Genomic DNA, 22,782 nt, shown 5'->3' on the forward strand with positions numbered 1-22,782 from the left:
TATGATATAGCACATTCCCAAGAAACAACGGGGAGAACCTGTGGCCTGTTTCTCCAGTCTCCCACTCCTGTGGGATCAGTGTAATTTGAAGAGTACTGAGATTTACTCCAATCATCTAAATCCCTCCTTCTCACAGAATCAAGGAATCCCAGACTGGTTTGGGTTGGAGGGGGGTTAAAACTCATCCAGTCCCACCCCCTGCCCTGGGCAGAGACACCTTCCCCTGTCCCAAGTTGTTCCAAACTCCATCCAACCTGACTTTGGACACTTCCAGGGATCCAGGGGCAGCCACAGCTTCTCTGGGCACCCTGTGCCAGTGCTTTTGAGGAGAGGAGTTTTTTAATTGCTCCATTCAGGTTCCAAGCTCAGTTTTTTCAGAATTGCTGGAGTTACACATTGTTTACTGGAGGAGCAGAGAAGCCCAACCAGGCTGGGGCTCAGGCAGTGGCCAGGATGCGTTTCCCTGCAGGATTTTCCATCACAGAAGGTTTTGTGTTTCCTGACAACCTTCGCAGTTTTCCCATGCCTGTAAAACTTGTGCAAATAACTGACCAGCAACGTTACATCCCTACAACTCAGCCTCCAGGCTCAGCATTAATGCCCCTCAGGCTCTGTCCCTCCATTCCTGCTGCTCACTTGCACTCTGGTTTTTCCCCTTTCTTTGCTGGTTCTCTCCCTCTCTTCTCATGAGTTGTAACTTTTATTCAAGTTAAAGTAAGGAACCTCATGGGAAACTGCATTCAGTTCAAGAGGCTGGTTCTTCTCTGCTGGTGCAGTGGTTGTGAATGTTGCTTGGAATGTTTGCCTCCATCAAAATGTCAAGTTTTGCTTTGTTTTAGAAAAGAGCAGAATTTAGATAAGGATTTTTAAGCGGGGAAGGTAATTATGCTTTGCTGTTTGTAATATGATGCAGACAGTGTTCAGCCCTGATTTCTTGGCCTTTCACTTTCCATGTAGATTAGAATTGCTGAATTTCCAACTACCCTTTGGAAAATTTATCTTCCTTATAGAAGTGTTTTTCTTCCATGCCTCCAGCATCTTACTTTTCCCCATTGCCCTTTCCCTCCTTCCAGTCTTTCCTTCCAGGTTTCCACTCTGAGATTCAAGCCACGAAAAAGAACTGGTTCAGTTTGATCCAAGTGAAAAGTGAAGAGCTGAAGCAGAGGGAGTAAATGAAGGAATGGGAGTACGTGGCCAGGGAGGCTGGTTGGGAACCTGCTCAGCAGTTCTGCTCCTGGACAGGTGTTCCTCATCTATCTGCAGCTCATCTGCTACAGGACTTTCCCACTTCCTCTGCCCTCTTGCTTTCTTCCTTGCAGTTGTTCCAGCTTAAGTGTCCATCAGTTCAGAATTCCCAAAGAAACGGCCAAAAACTTGATTGGAAACGGTCACAGTAATCCTTTTAATTTTATGTGGGCTGTGACATGGGACATTGTGCAATCTCAGTGTTGATGAATTGGTGGTGAATTTCCAGGCCATTTGTTCTTCAAAATCCGTTTTAGCTGGTTTTAATGGCACAAAAATTTAAATGTACAAATGGAAAAGTGGCAGAACAGCTGAGTCTGTCTTGATTCCTTTGCAGGAGAGGAGCCCAAATCCAGTGGGCTAAGGAAGTGCCCATAGATGGTTTTCAATCAGTTGTTTGTTTAAACTCTGGGTTTATGAGACATAAAATACAGCAAAAGGGAAAATAAATAATACAATATCCTATCTGGAGTGTCTCTTCTGCACTTGAATATAGGTGAGTGCTAGATGGAAGTGATCAGGGTGACTCTGGGAAGAAAGCTGGACCAGAGATGACAGTGCTGTCATACAAAGCACAGGGTGCTTGCCCACTGCCTTGCCACCCCAGACCACAGCCACCAACTCTGGGCCATAAAAGGAAACGACTTTTCTTGTCAAAACACAGCTGCCCAGCCCGTTTGCTTTCTGGGAAAAATGTCCAGTAACTGCTGGTACAGCTGTGGGATGTGCAGCTCTACCTAGAAACATTTACTGACTCTGAACTCACTCACTGGCTTTTCAGAGCCCCTGTGGTAGGGGAATAACATAATATTGCCAGCTGAGGAATGGTCTCCATGTAGCAATGGAAAGCCTGGATAGAGTTTAAAGTTCAAAAGAGTTTGCTTTTCAAAAAAAGTTGTTGCTTTTTGTTTTTTAATCAGAACAAATAATGTGAAGTACCTAATTACTTGTAGAAATCGTGCATCTCTGCATGAAATTAATTTTTGCATAGAAAGTAGCAAATATGTTTTGCCTCATCCTTTAATTTGACTTATTTCATAATACTTTTCCTTATTGCTCTGATAGTTTTAAATTTCTATAAGCTCTTTGAATGATGCAAGAAAGTGCTCTGCTGGCACAACATGTAAACTGAGTGAGTGGAAAAGTAAATATTTAAGGCTGACATATTGAAGTATAAATAGCGGTTACTGTGTGTAATGTTTCAATTGTAAAACTATTTCTAGGGCTCTATTCGTGTGCACCATTGCTTGTTAAAATGGGAATGTTTTCTAAAAGCTGCATGTCTGTTTTGGAAAGTAGATCCCAAAGTGGTCACAAATAAGTCCCTGACACGGATCCCTTACGTGTTTGTCGCTCAGCCCCAGAGAAGGTCTGAGCAGCACAAATTGATGGGTGGTGAAGTTTACCATTCTTGGAGGTTTGGCCATGTATTCCAGGCTGGATTTGGTGCTGCCTAATGAAAAAATGAGGAATATGGGAGCTGGCTTTATCAAATGCCTGTGTTCAGTCATTTGAGGTCCAGGGTTCCTGCCTGGCTCTGGCACAAGCAGCATTCCCTGGGAAGCTGCTTTGGGGGGATACTGGAATTAACTTACCTCAGATATCTCACTTGACAAGTGGAGTTTGGATCTTCTTCTCTTTGGAACTTGATCTTTAGCATTTATGTTTTGCAAGAGCATGGTGTTTTTCCTATCTTGTGTCTTGGAGTGCCTTGTCCCACAGCCTCAGTCAAGGGACTGTCCTCTAGAATTCCCATTCATGCAGATTCAGGGAAGATGCCAGGGTTGTTTTAGCTCAGTTGTGTTCAGCAGTAATGAACAACTTTCCTGTCCACTCTCTGTGTCAGGAGGGCTGGGTGGCTTCCACATGGGCATGCAAATGAAAGCTTTTAGTGCTGTGACATTGCACAAGAGCTGTAAACTACTCAGAGCTAAAGGTTAGCTCAGGCTGAGCCAACCTGACATTTGAACTTAATGTTTAACATGGTTTACTGTAGAAATAATGTTATAGGGAGGCATCCCTCTGTTAAGAGGTCAGTATGGTAACAGTTATCAGTGATCCTGCTGGTAAATGTAGCTAAGTCTGCTTATATTTTGTGTGGAAAACAGGTTTTTACCAAACGTTTTCTGGAGGAGAATAATGTGAGTGATCTTCCAAATTTCGGTTTTTCCAGCTCTTCAAATAATGAGTTTGAAATGCAAAAATTCAGCCTGTAGGATGTGAACACACTTTCAGAGTATTCCTTTTCTGAAATGTAGTTTGCTTGGGCCAGGTTAATACCTTTGTCCATGGTTCTAAATCTCATTATCACAGCCCCATAGACACCCCTGCTGTCTTTGTCAGCTCGTGCTTGCTGTTGTTGGTGTTTATTTAATTTCTTGGTTTTTGTTATTTATGTGAAACATGCATATGTGTTTAGCAATAAAGAGCAAAAATTGCTCTTGTACTTCCATACCCCTGGCTTAGGGTGAAATAATAACATTTTTGTTATAACTTCAATAGAAATAATTTATTTAGTAAGTTAGTTATTTATGTATTAGTTTCAAATCTAATATATAATTATACAATAGTGTTAATGAAAATCGAGAACATTAGCCCAAGTGCTCTGAAAATGAAACAAAAAACTCTTCATCTCTGTGAATTCTGGTTTCAATAAACAAGATAGAGAGCTACAGCCCACAGCAGAAAGGAATTGGTATTCAGGATAGGAATATGCCTAAATATTTTCTTTCAAAATGGGGTTTTAGAGAGTACTATTTAATGTCCCATCTTAGATACTTAGAAATCTAAAAGCTTTGTTCAGAATGATCAAATGTGCTGTGCTGATGATGCAATACAGATAATTCAGAGGCTGTTTAGCACTTAACAAAAGGCCAATCTTGCCAACTTTCCTCTTAGATTTGTTCTCTCCTCCATTTGATCGGCTGCATTTCTTGCAGCCTGCTGCTACTTTTCCATCTCCCTAATTCTGTGATTTATTTGCTCTCCCTGACATTCCAGAATCAGCATTTGGGAGCTGTGGAAGAGCAGAGCTGCCCTGCAGCAGGGAGATACCCCGAGGGATGATCATCCTAGAATCCCGGAATCGTTCAGTGGTTGGGTTGGAAGGGACCTCAGAGCTCATCTCGTTCCACCCCTTCCCCCATCCCAGGCTCCTCCAAGCCCCATCCAACCCGGCCGTGGACACACCAGGGATCCAGGGGCAGCCACAGCTGCTCTGGGCACCCTGTGCCAGGGCCTCAACACCCTCCCAGGGAACAAATCCGTTCCAATATCCCAACAAACCCTGTCCTCTGGCAGTGGGACGCCATTCCCTGTGTCCTGTAACTGCAGGTCCTTGTCCAAAGTCTCTCTCATCTTCCTTGCAGGTTCCCTTCAGGAACTGAAATGGGCAGTTAAATCACTCAAGATATTCCTTTTCTCCAGACTGAACAATCCCTGTTCTCTCAGCCTTTTGCTTCTCTTAGCCCACCACAAGGCTCACCACAAGCACTTTTTTACCTTCTATTTTTTGTCTAATGGTGCTTTTTAAAATCTCTTCTACAGATGCACTTGGTGTGTTTTAAGCATATTCACATACTTTGGTCCATGTGGCTGTTTGGAAACAAACTACTCAAAACTCGTTTAGGTTGTAGCTGTAAGCAGCACGTTTAAACCCCATTTTACGTTTTATTACAGTTTGTAAATCCATCAGTAATTGATCAGAAAGATTCCTCAGGTGTTCTGGATATGGTACTGTCAGGGACTTAGGGTGATTGCTTTAGGCTTATTCCCTTTTTAGTGCTAAAAAAACTAGATTTTTTTTTCTCCTTATAGTAGAGCCCATCATCCCAATGTTTGAATGCTGGAGGTTAGAGTTTTCCTCCCTAACCTCAGAGCTCGGGAAGGACCAGATCACTTCCTGAGGTAGGGATTACTGATTTCACTTCTGTAAATCATGCATATTTCTCTCATTAGCAGAATTAGCTCCAATACATTTATATAATTTATAAAGCTTTAATCCCAACATGTCGTACAGGTTGTATGTAGTTGATTCTTATAACGCAATGTTATCTTGAGCAAATATTTAATTTCTTTAATCTCCCCAGAAACACAAAGTGCTAATTTATGATGCAGTTGCATTCAGGTTAAATCTTAATTTCATGTGTATATCACTTAACAGATGCTCTGGGGAGTTAAGACTCCTATAATTACGTTTGACATATGTTTTCATGTGAGGTGAAATAGTTTGCATGCTTCTAGAATAAATATTGACTGGAGCCCGGATTTATAATCCCAGTAAACAATTGGACATGTGCTGGGAATCCTCCACGCCAAGTGTAAGCTGTGGCTTTGGGAGCATGGACCCTTGTGATTCCAAAATATTGAGTCCTTCCTAATGGCCTTTTTTTGTTGTTGTTTTTGCTCCAAAAAAGGGCAAGATCAAAGTGCAGTCTGTTCTTTCCTGCCCTTCTAGATATACAAAACAGCTGCAAAGCACAATCAACTATTGTAGTGATATGTGCCCCAGGTCTATAAATAGATGGAGAGCTGCAGGCTTGAGCTGTGCTGCTGCAGAGGCCAGGGGATTTTTGCTTGGGGTTACTAAACATTCCCTTGCTTGTTTGTGGTTTAGAACCATCCTATTCCGAGGCTGCTATATATAATTGAATTGGAATTCAAAAGGATTTTACCGTGGAAGCTTTATGTGACTTCACTGTTTGCATTTTCTCCTTCCTTTTTTTTTTTTTCTTTCCTCCCCCAACACACAAGAATTTTGCAGGTTTTTAAAGGAAGCCAATTCGAACACAATAATTAATTTGCTCACTCAAAAAAAAAAAAAAAAAAAAAAAAAAAAAAAAAAAAAAAAAAAAAAAAAAAAAAAAAAGAGCTGTGATGTACAGCCCTGGTGGGAAGTTTGCAGAGGCACATGGAGAGTGAGAATCAGAACCACGTTTCATTAAATTGTGGTCTGGCCTCTCCTCCAGCCTGGAAACGTGGAGTGCAACACTTGATAAGAGCTTTGTGTTCTCCTGAACTGGGAGTGGGTGTGAGTACGCTCTGCCTCCTGTGCAGGAGGGATCAAATCTGCATGGCAGAGCCAGAGCTGGCAGAGCTGTTCCCAGATTTTTTTAAAATTCAATATGCTGCATATTTTTTTGTTCATTATGTTAACTCGGAAGAGCTGTTGAGAAGCTAAGGACTTGTTAGATGATGAGAGAAAAATTAGTGTATGGAGTGTTGGAGATAATTTGGGATTTGAGTATCCAGGAGGTGGCTGAAGCTGCTGCTGGCAGAGGTGAAGCAGACTTTAAACTGCTCATCTCTTTTCCAAGCTCTCTCTTCCTGGAAAAGTTATTGATTCCCATTGCATTTCAACAACATTAGCACCTCACAGTATCAGTACTGCTATCCTGCTTTAAATTTAAATGAGAGGGAGGGACAAAAATAACTCCTTTGACATTTCACATAGGTACTTTTCAGCTGTAACCTTCATGCTTTGAGTCAAGTGAACCAGTTCACCTCTTGAGTCTTTCTCATTTCAACAACATGATGTGAAAATTTGATTTACCGCTATGAATCTGGAGGTCTTTCGCCACACCAGCATCTCGTTGATGGTGCATAAGTGCAATCTCAGTGTATGTGGTCAGTATTTTCCAAGGCCATGTGAGGTTATGGTGGGAGTTCCTCAGAACAGAGCGTGAATCTCTAATTTCTAACCTACTTGTTGTTTCTGAAGAAATACCAATAATGTTGAAGAAAATACCAATGCTGAAGAAATACCAATGTTTAAAAAAAACATTTTGAAACGGTTGAAATCTCAACTGAAAGGAATTCATATTTACCTGAATTCAAACAATTCGTCTAATATGACCTTTCTCTGTGAAAATTAGAGCATGAAATGGAATTTTAAAGTCAAGTATGACAAAAACTTGGGAAACTTCTTCCTGCCTATGTATTCTGCTGCATCAGTGACAATGTAAACCAGGCAGGCCCATACCAGATCTTGGAGGCAACCTAAACTTTCCTGTAGTTTTGTATGTGGCAGGCATTTGATTTCCATTTGGTGTTGGTTTAACAGCATGATGCAGGTTGTTGAGGGACCTCTGAAGGTGTCTTGTCCAAACTTGGCCTCAAAAGAGGTTTAGAGCTGGGTTTTAGGCATCTCTCCCACTGTGACCTGTCCTCATCCAGGACAGGACATCCTCACCTGTGCCCCTCTGTGGAGAGCCTGGCTCTCCTCATGCCCTGTTAGGTGACATTGTCCTCCCAAAGCTCCCAAAGCCCAGCTCTGTCCTCACACATCAAATGTTTCAGGCCCCTGATCATCATGATGGTCCTCTCTGATGTCCCCCCAAGGCATCAGCTGCATCTCTGGGGAGCCCAGAGCCAGAGGTGGCTTTCCAAGTTTTGTTCTGAGTGCTCGCTGGGATGCTCTCAGTGCTGAGGTCTCTCTGCAGAGAACGTGGTCTCTTGGTCTGTTCACTGTTCCCAGTTTGTCATTGTGTCCTGTTCCCCCAGTTTGGTATTGGCTGTGCACACAGTGGTGACATAAAGTTGTCGTCTTACTCAGACTGAGATCTGCAAACCGAGGAGCTGTCACTGCGTGGCAAGGAGCCAGAACAAACGCGTGTGCAGCACTAGGTGACAAAAACTCCATCTGAGAGACCCCAGCACCTCATCAGCTTCGAGCAAACAGACCTTTCTGAAGCACAGTAGAACAAGGAGGGGAACAGTAGAACACTTGCCCTCAGACCTTGCTTTCAGGCTGAGACAGCCACAAGGAAGAGGATCCATTTCTCCACAGCCACTGAGGCTCATCTGTGTGGAGGCAAACAGTGGGAGAGGCTGAGAGAGAATCAACCTCCTTCCTGCAGATTGCAGGATTTTAGCTGCTTTGGGAAGACTTGGGCTCTTCCTTAGCATGGATTTTGGTTTGTCCCCTCTTTTTCAGGAGAAACATTTCAAAATGTAAATTACGAGATGGATTCCATCTCTTCTCATTGGAATGAAACAGGGAATAAAAACATGCAGATATGGAGATGTGCAGATAATCCATCTGGTCACGCACAAAAGCAGAGGGAGGGACAGGAGCATCTTTTGTTTTCATTTCCAGCCAGGGGGTTCCTGTGGGAAGCCCAGCTGCAGGCACAGCAGGGATGTGTGTTCCTCAGCTGGGCACATCCCTGGGTGCCCAAAGAGATACCGGCCATGGAGAGGGTCCAGGAGCAGCACAGGCTTCACACCAAAATAACAGGTTCAGGCTTCAGTGAGCACAGCTACATATTTTTTAAAGTATCTTTTTTACCCCCAGGCTTCTGTGCTTGCTGGTTTGCCTGGGAGAGAAAGTGCAGCTTCCCTGAATATGTGCATGATCCAGGTCCAGCAGAAAAGACAAATGCTTTGCTTGTGCTGTGGTGCTAATGGGAGAGCAGACTTCAAATAATCAGTTTTCCTCTAAAGTAAACAACTTTTATGCTTCTGACAGAAAAGATGAAAAGCACACCTCCTTTTAAAACCAGACCTTGCTCCTTAACTGTGGTAGCTTTTTATAAATAAAAAAAAGAAAATTCAAACTACTGTATGGGCTTAGTATGAGGAAATTCTTTCTAGGAAATACTGTACAAATTCCATATTCTGTATACAAATTCCATATTCTGTATATTCTCTGTGTTCTGTGAAGAGGACACCCAGCTGTTGTGTAGTACCTTGGGTAAATGGCTGTGACTTCATGGAGCGCTCCAGGAGCTATTAGAAAAGTATTTCCTTTCTCACTTTCAAGTTTATACAATTCCACTCCAGTTTCCCAAGCAAAGTCTTGGATGAAATTCCAGTGGCACCGATCAATGGGAAATTAAAATGTCCTTTTTTGGACTAGGAAGCTAACTGGAAAAAAGGACGTTGAATTACGGGTTTAGCACAAAAAAATTTGGTATAGGTTGGGTTTTGTACTCTGTAGGAAGATAATGCTCTTCATTTTGAAGCATCGTTTCCCTAAGAGCCATGAATAGAGGTTCCCAGCCTAGGGAAGTGTCCCAGGTGGAACAGACCCCATTGTATTAGCAATGTGTATTTCCATGTTCCTGTGTATCATAAAATACTTCTCATTCTGATTTTCCTGGTGTTTCTGAGATACCCTATGATGGTGATGCTTTTTAAGGGAGAAAAATCTTTTGCTTGTGATACCCACAGCACTAATATTTCTTCCTTTATATTAAAAATTATTTTTTACAATGCATTTCTTCACTTATTGAAAAGTGATAAAATTAAACAAGTTTGTTAATAAAGCTTAGGAGGGCAAAATGTCCATAAAGAGCAGAGATCTCTCAAAAGTGATGTGAAAACTTAGACTGGATTTTGGTGTTGGTGACAGGGAGGAGGTGTACTGACCAAGCTGTGAGCTCACCTGTAAATCATGCACTCTGTTTAAAACCATTCTGTGATATCAGTGCCTTTAATTTCAGTTTCCTTCAGGGAAGACATTGCCAATCAAATGGTGATTTTAGCACTGTAATTTTTCTCTGCTTTTTTGCTTTGCACCTCTGAGCTGTGCAGCTGCCTTGCTGTACTCTAGGTAAGCTGTTGCTTCTAAATCAGCAGGAGCTCATACTGGTTATCTCAAAAATGTCAAAAGTTGGTTATAAAATCCTCTCTTTACATAAAATAGTTTACGCAAGTGTGAGGGTAACAAAAAGTATATTCTGTTTCTCATTCAGACAAGTTGTTTCAAATACTTTTGAAAAAGGAATTGCTTGTTATCAGATTAAAAAAACCCACACTTTTTAAGATGAGTAAGCTAAGACCACTGTGATTCATCGTGTTTCTGAGAAACCTTGATCCTTAACCTCAGGGAGAGAGTAATCCCACAAAGTACTTCATTCTTCATTGAGGAATTTTGTTTTTGAATGCTTAAATCTTTAAATAAGCCATGAAAGACTTCATTAGGCAAGTGATTCTGTGGAATTACAAAGGAATTGGGCTATGGAGTTGTCTCTTCCAATTCTAACAGAATTGTGGCAGCAAATGGCAGCAGTATCAGAGAGGCAAATACAGAGGTTAGGGAAATATTTAGACTTCGTTGGATTTCTTTCAGTTTTGCTAAGTACAGCCAAGAGTGGGGTTTTTTAGAGTTTGACAGGGAAGGGGGTATTTCTTTTGTTTCTGTGCTTTCACTTGATCTTCAGTCTTTAGGTTGTTTTTTAAAAGCTTTTTTTTTTTTTTTTTTTTTTTTTTTTTTTTTTTTTTAAGGCTGCAAATAAATAGGTAGTTTTCAACAACAATCTTCTTCTGGAGACCTGTAATCTTTACTTTCCCCAGTGTCTTCTGTATCTCAAAGTGATTAAGAATAACTCCACATCAAAATGGGAAGGGATGTAAATTACACAGGAACAGCACCAAGCCCCAAAAATCAAGCTGGGGGGACTGATCCCTAATTTCCATGGATCCCATAAATCCTGTTTATCGCCCTTGCAGGGCTGCTCTCTTGCTGAGTGCTGTAACTCCTTTTGCAGAGGCTGGAAAGAGAGACTCTGTGATGGATCTCATGGTTTAATACTCAGCTTGAACTTCCAGGTGGAGGGTGATGCAGGAATTTGCTTGAACCAAAGTAAGTTTGCATGCTAGAAACTTTCTGTCAATAAACCTGATATTGTTCAACCACAGAGAAAGCTTCTCTAAGAATAACTTCCCCCCATTTCTTTCCAAGATGTGAAATATTTGGCACATCACAAAGCTACTGTCTCTTACGTGAGTTTATCAACAGATTACGCAGGGTAGTTCTCTATCTTGCATGCGAGCACAGCAGAAACATTATTTATATTCTATCTGTGTAGATAGGAGATGCCTCTTCCTAAGGTCTGGGAGATGGCTGAGTCAGTTCTCCAGTAAGATTAAGTGGAGGAGATAGGAGAGCACTGTCTTTGGCTTTGGTTTTTTGAGAGGAGATGAGTTTCCACAGTGAACTATCTATTTATACCAGCTCAGAGCCCACTGATTTTTCACCCCCGTTGTTTTTGCATTCCAGATACATTCCTGCACTCCCCAGTAATAACTTTTAGCCCGAGGGTTTGAAATGTAATCAGCTAGTTATTAGCACGAAGTCTGAGAATGTTTTTGCAAAGGATGAAGAAATCAAATCTGGGCCATGAGCTGACTGAGGACTTGGTTGTTGGGGGCTTGCTCTGGTATCAAGTAGGTTGCCAGGACTGGTCCAAGTGCAGAGAATAATAATAGATGATTTATAGAATATTCAAACCTTGGAGAAACAGAAATGTTGATTTTACCCATGTCTGGTTTATGTCGCTTGAAGAACTTCTATGTATCTCCTTCGCTCTTGAAAGTAGATTTGAGTATCAGCACTGGGCAGATTTGCTCCTGGGAGTGTGGGGGTGGACTCATTTCAAAAGAGCCAGTAGAATGTTTCAATGGATGTGCATTTGGAGAATGTTTCTTTACCTCCATGTTATTTAATGTCATTCCCACTGGATAGATTTAGTGACATGACAATAATGATGATCAGGCAAATCTGTTGAGTAGCAAGTGACAAATCTCAGTATCTGTTTCATCGAGTATTTGTTTGCATACATGAAAGAATTCAATACCTATGTTATGTACTTTATGGGCATGAATCAGGTTCTAATCCCTCATGCTGGGTTATTTGGTGAAGTGCACCCTGCTGCAGGTTTACCTGTGGTCACCACACATGGTTTAAGGTTTAGCACAAGAAATCTGTGTTACCTCTGATGACTCCTGACCCAGGTGTTTGCCTTCTCTGTGCTGGGAGCTTTGAGGGATGGGCTGAAACCCCTCAACACCTACTTGTGTGACAGAGAATTTGTTTTCTGTCCTTGCAGTTTTGAGGGGTGGGGGGTGTCATCACCCTTTTTGCCCATCATGTTGTTTTCCAGAAATTAGAGGTGCCATGAAATCCATTGGACAGTGATCCCGTGGGAGAGAGCAGCAGCAGATGTTCTGGAAGATCAAGGCCAGGTTGGAGCTGGTCTAGTGAAGGTGTCCCTGCTCATGACAGGAGGGTGTTGGAACTAGGTGGTTTTTAAGGCGCCTTCCAACCCAAACAATTCCACATTTCTGTGATTCTTTGTTTTGGTGCTTTCCTGACTCCTTGGAGAGTTCAGGTGCTTTGGCAGACTCAGAGGCCAGAGCCTGAGGAGCACAAGCTGGAAACCACTGGAGATGGAATCAGCTGTTGGACAAGACTCTTCCAGTAAAGAGCTGGCCATGTCTTTCCCCTCATGCTGCCGAGCCAAGAGCACGGTGTCCTTTCCACTGGGTGACAGGGCTGTCCTGCAGCCAGCCATTGCAGCAGCCCCATGGCCTTGAGGGGCTGCTCCATGTGTAGCAACACGTGATCCATCTCCAGGATGGGTTTAGTGCCACCTGGGGGAGGAGATCCGTGCTGTGGATCCAACCTGGCATCTGAAAGTACGGCTGCCGTGCGAAAGGGACGGTTCCAATGTGGCCAGTCAGCACTGGAGGTCACCTCAGAGTTGTACTCCGAGGAAATGGAAGGAATTTCAGAAACGTTTTGACTGTGTGAATAAACATAGTCCTGGCAATATTTCCTTTTTAACCTTGTTTTTGGACTTTCAAATGGTTTTTATTTTGGAGAATTATTACTTGTTTACAATTTTACCTAAGGCGGAGAATAAACTGAAAAGCTGATCCTCTGCTTAGGGGAGACACAACACTCAGTAGCTGTTCCGAAAAGAGCAGTGGCTCTGAAATAAATCTTATTTTGAGCTAGAAACACTGCAAAGACTCAGTGGCTGAAGCTTGCCAGTTAAAATACAGCTGTATAGTGATACATACTTAGGTGGTGGCTGCTCTTGGGAGTTTCTTCACCACCTCATGGATGTTTATACCACTGTGAGATATTGTTATTCTGAAGTGCCTCCTGCAGCAGTTTTATTTGCATTAGCTTTATTTTTCAGTACTGAATTAGTAACCATTTAAAACTGTCAACCACATGTAAACAAGCGGTGCGTAAGTTATGAATAACAACTTACCTGGAATTACAACTGCCTGTTTGGATTGCACAAGGCTCAGCGCTGGGGGAGTTGTGAAATGACTGAATTCACTACTGCAACATTATTTCTGTTTGTCTGGCTTCTTGCAGCCCATTTGAATAAATACCCTGGTGCTCACGTGATTCCTGCAGCCAGCGGTCCTGGGGGGCATTGCTGGCTTCCCAAGTGTTGGAATATGCTCGCTCGGCTCCAGCCCATGTGACGAGCAACATTTTTTGCAGGCTCTGTCAAAGCTGTGCTTGCTCACTGTGTAACTTGTCAGTTCTGTCCAAAGGGCTTGGATGGGAGAAGAAATGCCATTATTAACTGATCTAATATTAAAATGTATTGAACAGGCATTTGGTGTAAGCATTAACTCTTCGAACTGTGCTGGTAGGCTCTGACGGCAGGTGGAAAAATGGTCGTAGAATCGCGGAATAGTTTGGGTCGGAAGGGACCTTAAAGATCAGCTTCTTCCCTAAATATACCATGGGCAGGGATGCCTGCCACTATCCCAGGTTTGTCCAAGTCCTGTCCAGCCTGGGCTTAGACACCAGGGCCAGGGCCTCCCCACCCTCACAGGGAGCAATTCTTTCCCAATATCCCATCTAACCCTGCCCTTCTGTGGCAGTGGGAAGCCATTCCCTCTTGTTGTGCTGCTCCAGGTCCTTGTCCAAAGCCTCTCTCATCCTCCTTGCCTTCAGGTCCTGGAAGTCCACAGTTAGGTCAGCCCAAAGGTTCTCTTCTCCAGGCCAAACAATCCCAATTCCCCCAGGCATTCCTCAAAGCAGAGCTGCTCCATCCCTCTGATCACCTTGGTGACCTCCTCAGGACTCACTCCCCAAAGGTGAATGTCCTTCCTGTGCTGGGGACCCCAGATGACCTTTTTCTTTACTTTGAACGCTAATATACAGACATATTCAAGCTTTAAAAACCCTTTATTTTTTTAATGCAGGAATTATCTAAGATATGCAGATTTACTTCTTTTAATTTGATCCCTTAAGGGCAAATCTTTTATGTTCTCTGAGTATGTCTTAAGGCTAATCAAACGAATGAATTGCTGTTCAGGGTAACAATGTGGAAGGTACTTGTGTTCCCCATGCAGAGCCCACCAGCTTTGCACATGGATTTTCATTGATTTGGGTTTTACTTCCCTGTGAGTCCCAGGAGCACGAGGGCACTGCCAGCCTGGTCCCAATAAAATGCTGATTTAGCGTGTCCCATCCAGCTACCTGCATTATGCAAGAGGGAAAGAATTTGCCTGATCGTAGTCCTGTCAACACAAAGAGATTGCAGCAGTGTAACAAAACAGGCTTCTAAAGTCTTGTTTAAATTGAATCTGGATTCTATTAAAAAGTGTTGGTCCAGAGAGCCACAATAGCTCACTCGGTTACCATGGGCCGAGCAGGCTCCAGTTGCATCAGACTATTGTTTTTTATTGGAATCCTCTCTTTCACCCTGCACGTTTGTTATTCATCAATTCTGAAATATCAATCAAAAAGATAGGTGGCATCCTCTGGTCCCAAGTGGAATTTTCCTGGGTGGGACTTCTAATAAGCTTCTAACTGCTTTCACTCTGGCCTTGCCCTTTTTAGATTAAAATTAATAAATTCCCATTCTTGAGAGCCTGGAGCTAAGAAAACTTGCACCTAGAGCCTCTCTTTGACTTTTTGATTCTGCCTGTGTGTAGCAGAGGCTGCTGCAGCAACCCGTAGATCCTGAGGTGTGCCAGCTACTGTGTGGGAAGAAAATGTAATATATACGATGTCTTTCTGGGATGTTTGTGGCTTTGTATAATTGTCCTGTCTAGAGCAGTGGAATTTTTGTTGAGAAATCCTTATCTGTCCATAGATCTCTGGTTTATAATGCTGCTGTTTAAATAGACTGTTTGAAGTCCTTGCCTTGGAGATATCTCCTGTGCTGCGCTCAGATTGCTTGTTTCCCTCCCACAGTAGTTTTAACTTGGAAACGCTTTTTTTGTTTATAATAAAAGGAAGTTTTGGAAGGATATTCTACATATCCAAAAGGATTGCTGCACTCTTTGGGTGATGTGGAATGTCAGAACTTCCCACGTGTGCAAATTCACCAGGGAAACACAGATCCTGCCCAAAAGCTTGGATTGAAGGGGCCATACGGGAAGCTATTCCCAAAGGCTCTCACTGTCATCCTGCTGCCTTCCATGCTGTTGCCATGCAGCAGGAATTCCATGTATGGACAGGGATGTATGTAATGGAGTTGTGTCCTGGAGGAGCTCCAGGGGCTGATCTGTGGCCCTGTGTTTGACTTCGTGGAGCTGTTGGGGTTGGTTATGGCCTTGGCTGTCTGGTTTTGGACTCTGAGGTACCTTCCTGTCAGTGATGAGAGGAGAGAAAAAACTCCAAACCCACATTTGCATCCTGAACAAGAAACCGGAAGAAAAAGACTCTCTGTTCTGTCTTCAAAAGACTTTACAGTTTGTGACATTATAATTTTCCTTGAAGCACAGTGTCCTGAGCCTGCCAAAACAGGCATGTTGTGTGTCTAAAGTGTATTTACATCTGCTTTACATCACTGCAGCCACACCCACAGGCTGGACCTCTCCATCCCACAGCTCCCAGTTTGCAGTGGGTGCAGCAGGGAGCTGGGCAGTGCTGCAGAGTGGCTGCACTGGAGCTGAGGCTCTGTCTCCATCGCTGCTGCTCCTTGCTCCTGTTCTTCCAGCTCTGCACTCTCCTCAGCACTGGTACCTCATTCCAGCAGTAAAGCAAATGGTGAATTCTGAATGGGCTGTATCTTTATTAGATTTAGTTTCTAATTCATTATTATTTATAGTTCCAAAAAGATATTCTGTGGGATTAATTTTTGAAATGTTTGGAACCCCCTGCAAGTGCCATGCCCTCGTGTGCTTGGGTGACTCCTGCTTTGGCACCTGCGTTGTTCAAGTGTTTCAATTTCTCTTACCATGCTTATTCCTTTCCAGGTGTTAAAATTAACACAGAGGGCAAAGGGATTGTCAATAAATGTGGAAAATAATGTCAATAAAATGATAGCAGATGCCTTTTCAGGCGTGGGATTGCATCATGGAATTTGTTTTCGTGACCAAGACTGCAGGAGAGTTTACAGGAGGGCTGGTGAGCACTGTCAGTAAAAGCCAGACAGTATCTTTACCAGTTAATCCCCAATATCCTAGAGCTGGAATTAAGGCCTCTTTTTAGCTTTAAATGTAGGAACATCATATATCTCCTGGGTTTTGTGAGGAACCCTTGGGATAGAGAGAATCTGTTCTCTGCAGCATGTTGGTAAATTTGCTGGACTTCAGGCTTGCATTGCAGAGCACACTGTTGCCCCTGTCAAGACTGCAAAATCCCAGGCTTACCTTTCCTTAAACCTGCTTTTCTCTGTTATTAAGGTGACAAGCTGTGAGCTGTACTGAGGTGAAAAAATGAGTTAAAAACCCAGAGTCGTTGCAGAGAATGGCTCATCTGCTCTCTGTTGGCTCTCAGGCCGCGGTCAGAGGCACTTGGGCACCAGCAGAGCAGGTAGAGCTGAACGTAAATAAGGGCAGTTGTAAAGCTCAGCGTAGGGATCAGCCTCTCTTCAGGCTGTCTTTCATCTGCCAGGAGACTTAAAATATATATATAAAAAAATTCCTGAGCCAGCAGTGACAGCTGCACTGGTGTGTTCAAGCTGCATGTCTGTGCTGGCTTTGCCCAGGCCTTTTTCTGCCGTGTTTTTTTCTTTTGGCTGGGTTATTTTATTTCGCCCAGGTGAGAAGAAGATAAAAGAGACTGAAGAAAGATGGACCACCAGCCTGCAACTTCCTTTCTGCAGCTTAGCTATAAATGTAAATTGTGGGTTTGGGTCCAGGGTTCCCCACTTAAAACTGGCAGATGTTGAATACCGAAATTACACATGTGTTGTTGATCAGCGTTTTCCAAACCCACTGTTGTTGGTTAGATGATCAAAAGATCAAAAATAAGTATTTTACTAAACAAAGAGGGCATAAGGAAAACAGCAGTTTTCCATAATACAGAAGATGCCTCTGGTTTCTCTGGCTCTTTGCAGCTCTTCCTTGGAGATTATGAGGATAGGTTTGGGGTTTGGGTCTTTTGAGTTTCTTTTGTCTTTCCAGTCTATAAAGTTCTGTTTCTTATTATCGTCATTTCTGCTTTCCAGAGACCTAAGATAGCATGTTGGCTCAGAAATTCTCTTTCTCATTTTAGCCACAGGAAATGTTGCTCCATACATTCAAAGTACTTTGCCAGGTAGGCTTGTTTGGAATCCAGGTGTTTTGGGGTTACATGCTTTTGTTTGCCCTGAGCTGGAAGTGGTTTCTGTGGCTTAGAGGGTGGGGCTTGTTTTATTGCTTTGCAGGTTGGGGGAAAATAAATTTAATTTTTTATAGGGTTATCCAATGTCCCTATAAAATGTCCCTTTTTGTACAGTTCTGCAGTGGGAGGGACACAAAGCCTGCTGGTATAAAAGACAGTTTGATTCTGGCTTTCAGCCTTATCGCTGAAATATCTGAAGATAAAAAACTGGAATTCACATGCAATTCTTAGGAGTATTTTTAGGGCTTTAAAATGAAAAAGAAAACCTTACAGGTTGTTTTTTTTTCAGGTCACTCTGCACAGCCTTCATCAGAGCAGTTGGATGTATTAAGTTTGCCTTTACTGGTGCTGGTTTTGAAGGATGAACATGATGATCTGGGGGTCTTTAGGTGTATTTGATGAAGTGCTCAGTGTACAGTTCTTGAAACATTTGGGGATGGTGACGCCACCATCTCCCTGGGCAGCCCCTTCCAGTGCCTGGCAACCCTTCCTCTGAAAAAAATGTCTCTAATTCCCAAACTAAACCTTGGGTAGTGACACGACAACAGGTTTTCGTTGTGGTGTAAAATCCCAGTTCTCTATTCAGTAGATGAGAGCGTTGTGCTGGGAGGAAGGAAGAAGTTTGTGTGAACTCCCTGTGCAAAGTGGCTTTAATAAAGTGAGAAAACAGTCCTTATAAATACTGGGGAATTCTGTTTAAAATTCAACTGTTGAACTTTAAGAATGAGGGAGAATATTTTCTACTGAAAAATCATCTTTAGATTCAGCATCAGCTTGGACCCAAAGGATACTGAAGCTCCTGGTCTGGTGGTATGTGCTGTATTATTTCTTGCATGGACATTAGATTAGTGCCTGAAAAATCATTTGAGCTTTGATAAGGAAAAAAACAAAACAACCAGCAGAGAAAAGTGAGATGTCAGAAAAAGAATGGAATTAGAAGTAAATAGATTGGTGGGATTTTTTTAGTTACTATTTTCCAGTCATGTTATATTCCAGAAATCACAGTTAATAATTTATTTTACAGAGCAAGTCAGTCTAATGAAATTGTGTAGCAACACCTTTTATTATGTGAGGCAACCTCACCATAGGTCTGTTTTCCTTTCTCTAGAGTGGCAGTGCCTGAATATCAGTATTTTGACTCCCAGATTTTTGGTAAAGTGCAAAGAAGTCTTTAAAAGGTGTGGAGAAAACTTTCTATTGTCTTTCTAAAAAGAGAAAGCAAAAAGCTGATGGATTGCAGAGAAGCACAACACAGAAAGGAGTTACCCATCAGTTCAGAAGGGAGCTCAGAACAGGCCTGAGATATGATTAAATTGATAAATCATGGAGACTGCAAGGGAAGTGATGGAAAGTTAAATAGAGAAAGAGCAACATTAATATAAAGCTATTTGGTAAAAGGGGTTGTAATTGATACAATTTGGGTTTTTTTACATCAGTATAAGGAATATTGCTGTCTCCCAACACAGAGGGCTGTGTAGTGGCAAGCACTTAATCAGAAAGGATGCTCACCTGTTAAACTGCCCATACTGCAACTAAAGAGGTGAAGTGATCCGTGCAGGGAGGAACAGGGATATATAAGAAAAGTGGGATTATATTTTGATTAAATTAATTGGTAAGGCTGTGACTGAAATATTGCCATTGTTTTTTGGTGTCTTTTCAAATCAGTGCAGATAAGGGTTTCAAAAGAATTTGAATTTCTTTGCACAGAGACATGAGAAGTATAAAAATACTAATCATGTCTCTGTGTAAAGAAAGGGAGAAGGAAATTTTCCTGTCTCTTATCAACAGAGGAGTAAAAAGTTTCAGTTCCAGACAGGTGAAACATCAAAAATTGAAACTTGAATATTTTGTCAAAGAATTCCTTACCAGTATTTTTGTTAGTTCCACATCTCCTGTAGGAGAAGATATCCTGTCCTTAACAGATGCATGGAGGGATGCCTCTCCTAATATAAAAATCAGATTAGATTGGAACAACAGCAACTTCTGACCTGAAGTCATGAGGAGAAATGAGCAGAAAGGAAGGAATAAATGATTGAATTAAGGACTTGAAGGATCAGAACATCTTTCCTCTCCCTTTCCCCGTTCCTCCCCAGCCAGTGACTTCCCACAAATTACCTGGGTTGTTTTTCCTGTGCCAGCACAGCTGGGGATTCACTCCAGGGGCTCACTGGGTGTCCCTGGGGATGGGCAGGAGGGAGCTCCAGCCTCTCCCTGTGCTCCTGAATTCCCCTTTGCTCTGCAGCCACTGGCTTTTCTCACGCCACCAGAACCTGGGGGAAGCCTGGGATGTTTATACACAGCCTTATTTATAAGAACTCTCATTTATTTTTGCGCATACGGAAAGTAATTCGTGTGTGAGCGCATGCATATGATTTTTTGGTTGTTATTAGGAGTGTTTTTGAATGGTTGGGGTGGTTTTCTGTTTTTATAAGCTCAGAGAAATGGCACAGATCAAAGAAAGGCGATCTGAAGAAAGGAGCCAAGTACAGAGACTCACTAATGCTTCTAAAATTCCACACTAGTAGGACTAAGAAACCCACAGTTGTTCTATGAAGATCTCATCTGTTATTATTTTGTCAAAAATACACTTTACAAACACTGCCATGTCAATATTCAAAGTAGATGAATTCAAGCAGTGAGTGTTTTGGCTCAGTGTTCAGGAGCTGTTATTCTTTGTAATGCTTACAGAATTTCAGACCTTGAAGAGCAGTGAAGGGAATGGTTTGTGTTCCTCGGAGAAACACGAGAGAGCTCGTTTTTTCCCCAGGGCAGAAAATACTACTGTGTTAAGTTGGTTTATTGGGGTTGTTGTAGCCTGTTCCCTGTCTTTGCTTCCAAGAGCCACCTCTGGAAAAAGCAGAATTGCAGGTTAAAGCTTGCCAGAGGACACATTTGCTATCAGGCACTTTGAGGTTGTGCTTCAGCATTTATTTTGGATAAATTTCGGGGAAGGAAGTGAGTACAAGATTGATCTTGGCCTTTATAAATAGCACGACAAGCACCTCATATCACTTTCTGCATTGCCATGTCTTGAGTTACTTCGTTGCACAGCAACACACACCAAAAATTGCATTTTCACATGAAATAGCAACTCCTCTATTTATTCATTCCTTATTGTCATGTTACTTAATTGATTTAAATGTGCTGGTGTGGATGTTTTTCACTCCCTACACTGCTTGTGTGGAAAATGACAGTGTTGGTTGTACTAATAGCTTGGAGATGTCGAAGGAGGTAGAAGGCTGTTCTCAAATGATGCATTTTAGTTACACCAGTACAGTTCTATTCAATTGATGACCCTTTTTTATACCAAAGCATTTCAGACTCAGCTTAGGAGGTGCTTTGTGAAGTGTCACAGAGTTCCAAGGAATACTGAAGCAAATGGAGTTTTCCCATCGTAAGAGTTTAATAACAAAATACTAGCTAAGCCATGCTAGTAAAGTTTTGTAAAGATGAAAGGTTTTTACACCTCTTAAAAGTAAAGTATCCCAAAACTTTACAAAAATAACCTTTTTCTCCTTCTTGCTCTCCTGTTGGCTCCATGTGCAGGTTATTGGATTTTCTCTGTCCCAATTCAAATTACCCCTTTGAGTAATGCTCCTTTTGCAGGGATACGGTGGGGTTGGGGCACACAGGGAGGGAATAAAGAGATTTTTAGAGTCCTTGGGGCCAACCACCAAGCATTTTAGCCACCTTTAAAGCCAGGAGGATAGAGTGGCTGCTGTTGGTGTGCTGATGGGTTTGCTGAGGATGGAGAGGACAAGGTGAGGAGTGGGGTAAAGGAGCTGATGTTTCAGGCTGGGGCAAGGCTGGATTCTGCTTTCCCAAATCCATTTGCAGTGTCTGGTGTGCCTTTGCTTTGTCCCCTTTTTCTCAGTTTGGAGCTCAAACTGGAGATAATTTTACTGCGTGCAACAAGATAGACAAAATAATTTTGCTGCATAGCACAGTAAGACATATAAAGTGCCTTTTCAAAAGTACAATGAACAAAGAAAAGATGTTTGTTTAGGGGGGGAAAAACTGAGCAATAATAGGAACAGAGAAATCACTCCTGTTGCTTTAAGGTAGCTTTTAAAAATAGGAGTAGTCAGTTAATGCTCCAGCCTTTACCACAGTAAACATATAATTGTGAGCTGATTGTGGTGAATTCCTCAAACAACAGCCCCCATCAGCAGAAGTTTGAAGGAGAGAGCTCAACATCTGGAAGCCAGCAGCAGTCAGGATTTTATTAAGCAGCACTGCCAAATAAAATCTGAGCACTAGTATAAATGATATAAAAATAAAGATTGGCTATGGCATAACATCTCCGAGATGCCAGCGAGTGCACCCGGGTTTGGAGCTCTGTGTGAGAGCAGCTGAGCTTTCCCAGCAGCTTTGGAGCCCGAGGGGGACATGGTGGGTAGGACGTGGATTTCTGTGGTGCTTTTAGTGTTCAGGAGCTGAAGCTAGGAGTGGAATAAAGAAAGAAACTGCAAAATTGCTCTTAGTGTGTCTGAGTTATTTTTATTGGAAGGGTTTTGGCCACGTACAGTCTGTGCTGTGTATTACAGACCTAAAGCAAGGTTTATGGAATACGATTTTCTGTCTGTGAAGGAGGTTATGAGAGAGTGACCTTATCACAGGGAGCAGGAACCTGCCCTCTTCCATGGGCTGCAACTTGACACATTTATTTCCAGCGCTCAGGCTGTGGATGGAGCCAGTTGAACAGGTCGATGGCTGTGACAGCCGTGTCTGGCTGTGCTGGGAGCCAAGTGTCGGGGCAGGGAGGGGATGCAGAGCTGACCCAGATGGGACCCAGCAGCCATCCCAGGAGCCTGGGGCGGGGAGAGTTTGGAGCAGCATCCCCTGGGAATGTGGGCTGTGGCACCACAGGAAAACAAGTGCTTTGCCCTTCTGCACGCTGGTGCCCTCCACCCTTCTGGGGGGACATTGGTGGCTCTCAGTGCTGAGCAGGACATTTGCCCATCCAGTGGCAATCAAATGAACTCCTGTGAATTCAGAAAGCAGTGATTAAGGGCTCTTTCTCAGGCTTTGTGTCTAGAAATAGCCCAGAACACCACAGCGCAAAGTTCAAAGAAGTAAAAGAAGTGATATGTTAAATGAAATTCCAGTCTTTCATTTTTTGAACAGGTTTTTGATACAGCTCAGCTTGATACAACCTGCTATTTACCAGCCTGGCCTTTAATATTGGATCTGCTTTCCAATTATGCTTCAATTCATACACC

General features: G+C 42.6%; 1 protein-coding gene across 4 annotated transcripts in view; it reads left to right on the forward strand.

The window, feature by feature from the left end:
- ADCY9 (adenylate cyclase 9) overlaps positions 1 to 22,782 on the forward strand; it is an 82,179-nt gene that overhangs the window by 20,394 nt on the left and 39,003 nt on the right. The window lies entirely within an intron of this gene.

This window comes from Sylvia atricapilla, chromosome 15 (genome assembly GCF_009819655.1).
Source record: "Sylvia atricapilla isolate bSylAtr1 chromosome 15, bSylAtr1.pri, whole genome shotgun sequence".
In the NCBI taxonomy this organism is placed as follows: Eukaryota; Metazoa; Chordata; class Aves; order Passeriformes; family Sylviidae; genus Sylvia; species Sylvia atricapilla.